Source organism: Pinus tabuliformis, chromosome Q (genome assembly GCF_031772625.1).
Source record: "Pinus tabuliformis cultivar Carrire ecotype Pingquan chromosome Q, CPIR1, whole genome shotgun sequence".
Lineage (NCBI taxonomy): Eukaryota > Viridiplantae > Streptophyta > Pinopsida > Pinales > Pinaceae > Pinus > Pinus tabuliformis.
Genome location: NC_142296.1, coordinates 807,237,611 through 807,245,285, shown reverse-complemented (window position 1 = coordinate 807,245,285; position 7,675 = coordinate 807,237,611). Strand labels below are relative to the sequence as shown.

Below are 7,675 nucleotides of genomic sequence, written 5' to 3'. Positions count from 1 at the left end.
CTGCAAAAACACATTGGGGGGAAGAAAAACAAAGGATGGGTGGGACAAGCACAAGCATGGCTTGCAAGCACACACGAAAAAACAAGCATAGTTACCTCGAGACAAGCAACCAACAATGTTCCTTCCAAACACCAAACCCGCTCCCCTAGAGACGCACCACAAAGTCCCACATTGCAATCGAAACCCAACCGAACCAAAAAAGAAAACCCCTGCTATCAATGATCCTACCGCAGGTTCACCTACGATAACCTTGTTACAACTTGTCCTTCCTCTAAATGATAAGGTTCAATGAACTTCTCATGACGTCGATGGCAGCGAACCACCATTGTCGACGCAATCTGAACACTTCACCAGATCATTTAATTGGTAGGAGCGACGGGTGGTGTGTACAAAGGGCAGGGACGTAGTCAACATGAGTTGATGACACGCGCTTACTAGGAATTCCTCGTTGAAGACCAATAATTGCAATGGTCTATCCCCATCGCGATGCAATTTGAGAAGATTTCCCGATCCTCTCGAACAAGGAATAAAAACTCGTTGGCTGCATCAGTGTAGCGCGCATGTGGCCCAGAACATCTAAGGGCATCACAGACCTATTATTGCCTCAAACTTCCATGGCCTAAACAGCCATAGTCCCCCTAAGAAGCTGGCCGCGAAGGGAAACCTCCACGTAGCTAGTTAGCAGGCTAGGGTCTCGTTCGTTATCGGAATAACCAGACAAATTCACTCCACCAACTAAGAATGCCATGCACCACCACCCATAGGATCAAGAAAGAGCTCTCAATTTGTCATCTTACTATGTCTGGACCTGGTAAGTTTCCCCGTGTTGAGTCAAATTAAGCCACAGGCTCCACTCCTGGTGGTGCCCTTCCGTCAATTCCTTTAAGTTTCAGCCTTGCGACCATACTCCCCCCGGAACCCAAACACTCTGATTTCTCAGAAGGTGCTGGCAGAGTCCTTAGAGCAACATCCGCCGATCCCTGGTCGGCATCGTTTATGGTTGAGACTAGGACGGTATCTGATCCTCTTCGAGCCCCCAAATTTTGTTCTTGATTAATGAAAACATCCTCAGCAAATGCTTTCGCAGTGGTCCGTCTTTCATAAATCTAAGAATTTCACCTCTGACAATGAAATACGAATGCCCCCGATAGTCCCTATTAATCATTACTCCGGTCCCGAAGGCCAACATAGTAGGACCAGACTCCTATCACGTTATTCCATGCTAATGTATTCAGAGCATAATCTTGCTTTGAGCACTCTAATTTTTTCAAAGTAACAATGTCGGAACCGCGACCCAGCCAATTAAGGCCAAGAGCACGCCAACGACAAAAGGGACGGAAGGGCAGGTGCACACCGAGTAGGCGGACCGACCCTTACGACCCAAGATCCAACTACGAGCTTTATAACTGCAGCAACTTAAATATATGCTATTGGAGCTGGAATTACCGCGGCTGTTGGCACCAGACTTGCCCTCCAATGGATCCTCGTTAAGGGATTTATATTGTACTCATTCCAATTACCAAACTCGATGAGCCCAGTATTGTTATTTATTGTCACTACCTCCCCATGTCAGGATTGAGTAATTTGCATGCCTGCTGCCTTCCTTGGATGTGGTAGCCATTTCTCAGGCTCCCTCAGACAAACGCGAAAACACAACTCAATTACCAACCCACCTTTCACACGGAAACAAAACCTGTCGCTCAGATCATCTGGAATTTGCATGGGACCCCACACGACCGAAACGAAGCGACAAGGGAGAGCCAGGCAAACGAGCAGCACGAAAATGAACAAAGCCAACCTCAGGTCATAACTTAGCATTTTTTATATGGGTTCGTTGGCCCGTGCACGCCCTGGGCCGAACGAATTTGCATGGGCGCCCGCACGACCGAAACGAAGCGACAACCGAGAGCCGGGAAAACGAGATGCACGAACAAGCACAAAGCCAACCTCGGGTCACAACTTAGCATTTTTTGATACGGGCTCATGCGCCCGGGCGTGCCCTCGCCTGAACGACCCACCCGAACGAGTTCACACGGACACCCTCAAACGACCCACTCGAACGATTTTGCATGGGCGCCCAAACGACCGAAACGAAACAACAAGGGAGAGTCGGGAAAACAAGTTGCACGAACGTGCACAAAGCCAACCTTGGGTCACAACTTAGCATTTTTGATACGGTCACGTTCGCCCGGGCTCGCCCTCGCCCGAATGACCCGCCCGAACGAGTTCACATGCACGCCCTCAAACAACCCGCCCGAACGATTTTGCATGGGCGCCCGAACGACCGAAACGAAGCGACAAGGGAGAGTTGGGCAAATGAGCTACACGAACATGCACAAAGACAACCTCGGGTCACAGCTTAGCATTTTTAATATGGGCTCATTCGCCCGGGCGTGCCCTCGCCCAAACGACCCGCCCGAACGAGCTCACACGGGAGCCCTCAAACGACCCGCCCGAATGATTTTGCATGGGCGCCCGCATGACCGAAACGAACCGACAAGGGGCAAACGAGCTGCACGAACGTGCACGAAGCCAACCTCGAGTCACAACTTAGAATTTTTGATACGGGCTCATTCGCCTGGGTGCGCCCTCCCCCGAACAACCCGCCCGAATGAGTTCACACGGGCGCCCTCAAACGACCCGCTGAAATGATTTTGCATGGGCGCCCGAACGACCGAATGAACCGACAAGGGAGAGCCAGGCAGACGAGCTACACAAACGTGCACAAAGCCAACCTCGGGTCACAACTTAGCATTTTTGATACGGGCTCGTTCGCCCGGGTGCGCCCTCGCCCAAACGAGTTCACACGGGCGCCCTCAAACGACCCACCCAAACGACCTAAACGAACCGGCAAGGGATAGTCGGGCAAACGAGCTACACGAACGTGCACAAAGCCAACCTTGGGTCACAACTTAGCATTTTTGATATGGGCTCGTTCACCTGGGTGCGCCCTCGCCCGAACGACCCGCCCGAACGAGTTCACACGGGCGCCCTCAAATGACCTGCCCGAACGACCGAAACGAACCGACAAGGGAGAGCCGGGCAAATGAGCTGCATGAATGTGCACAAAGCCAACCTCGAGTCACAACTTAGCATTTTTGATACGGGCTCGTTCGCCTGGGCGCGCCCTCGCCCGAACGACCCGCCCGAACGAGTTCACACGGGCGCCCTCAAACGACCCGCCTGAACGACCGAAACGAACCGACAAGGGAGAGCCGGAAAAACGAGCTGCAAGAATGTGCACAAAGCCAACCTCGGGTCACAACTTAGCATTTTTTATATGGGCTTGTTCACCCGGGCGCGCCCTTGCCCGAACGACCCGCCCGAATGAGTTCACACGGGCGCCCTCAAATGACCCACCCGAATGACCGAAACGAAGCGACAAGGGAGAGCCGAGCAAACGAGCTACACGAACATGCACAAAACCAACCTCGGGTCACAACTTAGCATTTTTGATACGGGCGCGTTTGCCCGGGTGCACCCTCGCCCGAACGACCCGCCCGAACGCGTTCACACGGGCGCCCTCAAACGACCCGCCCGAACGACTGAAACGAACCGACAAGGGAGAGCCGGGCAAACGAGCTGCACGAACGTGCACAAAGCCAACCTTGGGTCACAACTTAGCATTTTTGATACGGGCTCGTTCACCCGGTGTGCCCTCGCCCGAACGACCCGCTCGAACGAGTTCACATGGGCACCCTCAAACGACCTGCCCGAACAATTTTGCATGGGTGCCCGAACGACCGAAATGAACCAACAAGGGAGAGCCAGGCAAACGAGCTGCACGAACGTGCACAAAACCAACCTCGGGTCACAACTTAGAATTTTTTATACGGGCTCGTTCACCCGGGCGCGCCGTCGCTCGAACGACCTGCCCGAACGAGTTCACACGGGCGTCCTCAAACGACCTGCCCGAACGACCGAAACGAACCGACAAGGGAGAGCCGGGAAAACGAGCTACACGAACGTGCACAAAGCCAACCTCGAGTCACAACTTAGCATTTTTGATACGGGCTCGTTCGCCCGGGCGTGCCCTCGCCCGAACGACCCACCCGAATGAGTTCACACGGGTGCCCTCAAACGACCCGCCCGACGACCGAAACGAACCGACAAGGGAGAGCCGGGAAAATGAGCTGCACGAACATGCACAAAGCGAACCTCAGGTCACAACTTAGCATTTTTGATACGGGCTCGTTCGCTCGGGTGTGCCCTCGTCCGAACGACCTGCTCGAACGAGTTCACATGGGCGCCCTCAAACGACCTGCCCGAACGATTTTGCATGGGTGCCCGAATGACCGAAACGAACCAACAAGGGAGAGCCGAGCAAACGAGCTGCACGAATGTGCACAAAACCAACCTGGGGTCACAACTTAGCATTTTTGATACAGGCTCATTCACCCGGGCGCGCCCTCGCCCAAACGACCCGCCTGAACGAGTTCACACGGGCACCCTCAAACGACCCACCTGAACGACCGAAACGAACCGACAAGGGAGAGTCGGGCAAACGAGCTGCACAAATGTGCACAAAGCCAACCTCGGGTCACAAATTAGCATTTTTTATACGGGCGCGTTCGCCCGGGCGCGCCCTCGCCCGAACGACCCGCTCGAACGAGTTCACACGGGCGCCCTCAAACGACCCGCCCGAACGACCGAAACGAACCGACAAGGGAGAGCCGGGCAAACGAGCTACACGAACATGCACAAAGCCAACATTGAGTCACAACTTATCATTTTTGATACGGGCTCATTCACCCGGGTGCGCCCTCGCTCGAACGACCCGCCCGAACGAGTTCACACGAGCGCCCCCAAACGACCTGCCCAAACAACCGAAACGAAGCGACAAGGGAGAGCCGGGAAAATGACCTGCACGAACGTGCACAAAGCCAACCTCGGGTCACAACTTAGCATTTTTGATACGGGCTCGTTCGCCTGGGCGCGCCCTCGCCCGAACGACCCGCCCGAACAAGTTCACACGGGTGCCCTCAAACGACCCGCCCGAACGACCCGCTCGAACGAGTTCACACGGGCGCCTCAAACGACCCGCCCGAACGAGTTCACACTAGCGCCCTCAAACGACCCGCCTAAACGAGTTCACATGGGCGCCCTCAAACGACCCACCCAAACGATTTTGCATGGTTTCTCGAACTACCGAAACGAAGTGACAAGGGACAGCCGGGCAAACGAGCTGCACGAACGTGCACAAAGCCAACCTCGAGTCACAACTTAGCATTTTCCATACGGGCTCGTTCGCCCGGGCGCACCATCGCCCGAACGACCCGCCTAAACGAGTTCACACGGGCGCCCTCAAACCACCTGCCCGAAAGATCCGCCCGAATGACCAGCCTGAACGACCCGCCCGAACGAGTTCACACGGGCGCCCTCAAACCACCCGCCCGAAAGACCCACCCGAACGAGTTCACACAGGCGCCCGAACGACCTGCCCGAACAAGTTCACACAGGCGCCCTCAAACGACCCGCCCGAACGAGTTCACGCGGCGCCCTCAAACGACCCGCCCGAACGATTTTGCATGGGTGCCCGAACGACCGAAACGAAGCGACAAGGGAGAGCTGGGCAAACTAGTTGCACGAACATGCACAAAGCCAACCTCGGGTCACAACTTAGCATTTTTGATACGGGCTCGTTCGCCCGGGTCCGCCCTTGCTCAAATGACCCGCCCGAACGAGTTCACACGGGCGCCCTCAAACGACTCGCCCGAACGAGTTCACACGGGCGCCCTCAAATGACCCGCCCGAATGACGGAAACGAACCGACAAGGGAGAACCGGGAAAACAAGCTGCACGAACGTGCACAAAGCCAACCTCAGGTCACAACTTAGCATTTTTGATACGGGCTCATTTGCCCGGGTGCGCCCTCGCCCGAACGACCCGCCCGAACGAGTTCACACGGGCACCCTCAAATGACCCGACCGAACGACCGAAATGAACCGACAAGGGATAGCCGGGAAAACGAGCTGCACGAACGTGCACAAAGCCAACCTCGGGTCACCAATTAGCATTTTTGATACGGGCTCGTTTGCCCGGGCACGCCCTCGCCCGAATGACCCGCCCGAACGCGTTCACACGGGCGCCCTCAAACGACCCGCCCGAAGGAGTTCACACGGGTGCCTCAAACGACCCGCCCAAATGTGTTCACATGGGCGCCCTCAAACGACCCGCCGGAACGACCCTCCCGAACGAGTTCACATGTGCACCCTCAAACGACCTGCCCGAATGATTTTGCATGGGTGCCTGAACGACCAAAACAAAGCGACAAGGGAGAGCCGGGCAAACGAGCTGCACGAACGTGCACAAAGCCAACCTCGGGTCACAACTTAGCATTTTTGAGATGGGCTCGTTCGCCCGGGCGTGCCCTCGCTGGAACGACCCACCCAAACGAGTTCACACGGGCGCCCTCAAATGACTCGCCCGAACGACCGAAACGAACCGACAAGGGAGAGCCGGGAAAATGAGCTACATGAACGTGCACAAAGCCAACCTCGGGTCAAAACTTAGCATTTTTGATATGTGCTTGTTCGCCCGGGCGCGCCCTGACCCGAACGACCCGCCCGAATGGGTTCACATGGGCGCCCTCAAACGACCCGACTGAACGACCGAAACGAACCAGAAATGGAGAGCCCGGAAAATGAGCTGCATGAACGTGCACAAAGCCAACCTCGGGTCACAATTTAGCATTTTTGATACGGGCTCGTTCGCTCGGGCGTGCCCTTGCCCGAACGACACACCCGAACGAGTTCACACGGGTGCCCTCAAACGACCCGCCCGAACGAGTTCACACGGGCGCCCTCAAACGACCTGCCCAAACGATTTTGCATTGGTGCTCGAACGACCGAAACGAAGCGACAAGGGAGAGTCGGGCAAATGAGCTGCACGAAAGCGCACAAAGCCAACCTCAGGTCGCAACTTAGCATTTTTGATACGGGCTCATTCGCTGGGCGCGCCCTCACCTGAATGACCCGCCTGAACGAGTTCACACGGGCAACCTCAAACGACCCGCCCGAACGAGTTCACACGGGCTCCCTCAAACGACCCACCCGAACGCCCCACCCGAACGAGTTCGCACGGGCACCCTCAAATGACCCGCCTGAACGATTTTGCATGGGCGCCCGAATGACCGAAACGAAGCGACAAGGGAGAGTCAGGCAAACGAGCTGCATGAGCGTGCACAAAGCCAACCTTGGGTCACAACTTAGCATTTTTGATACGGGCTCGTTCGCCCGGGTGCACCCTCGCCCGAATGACCCGCCCGAACGAGTTCACACGGGCACCCTCAAACGACTCGCCCGAATGACTTTGCACGGACGCCCTCGCCCGACCCGCCTGAACGGGTTTGCACAGACCCCCTCGCCCGACCCGCCCGAATGGGTTTGCACGGACGCCCTTGCCCGAACGACCCGACCGAACGGGTTTGCATGGACGCCCTCGCCCGACCCGCCCGAACATTTTTGCATGGACGACCTCGCCCGACCCGCCCAAACGAATTTACACAGGCGCCCTCAAACGACTTGCCCGAACGCGTTTACATGGCAAACGACCCTCCCGAATGAGTGTTTACATGTCAAACGACCCTCTCGAACGAGTTTACATGGGTCCGACACACGACCAAAACGAAGTCACAAGGGAGATTCGGGCAAACGGGCATCACGATCGTGCACAA

At 56.1% G+C, this 7,675-nt stretch overlaps 1 pseudogene; it reads right to left on the bottom strand.

Moving 5' to 3' along the window:
* Window positions 1-216: 216 nt before the first annotated feature.
* On the bottom strand, window positions 217-1,758 carry LOC149222063 (18S ribosomal RNA; annotated as a pseudogene).
* Between the last annotated feature and the right edge of the window lie 5,917 nt (window positions 1,759-7,675).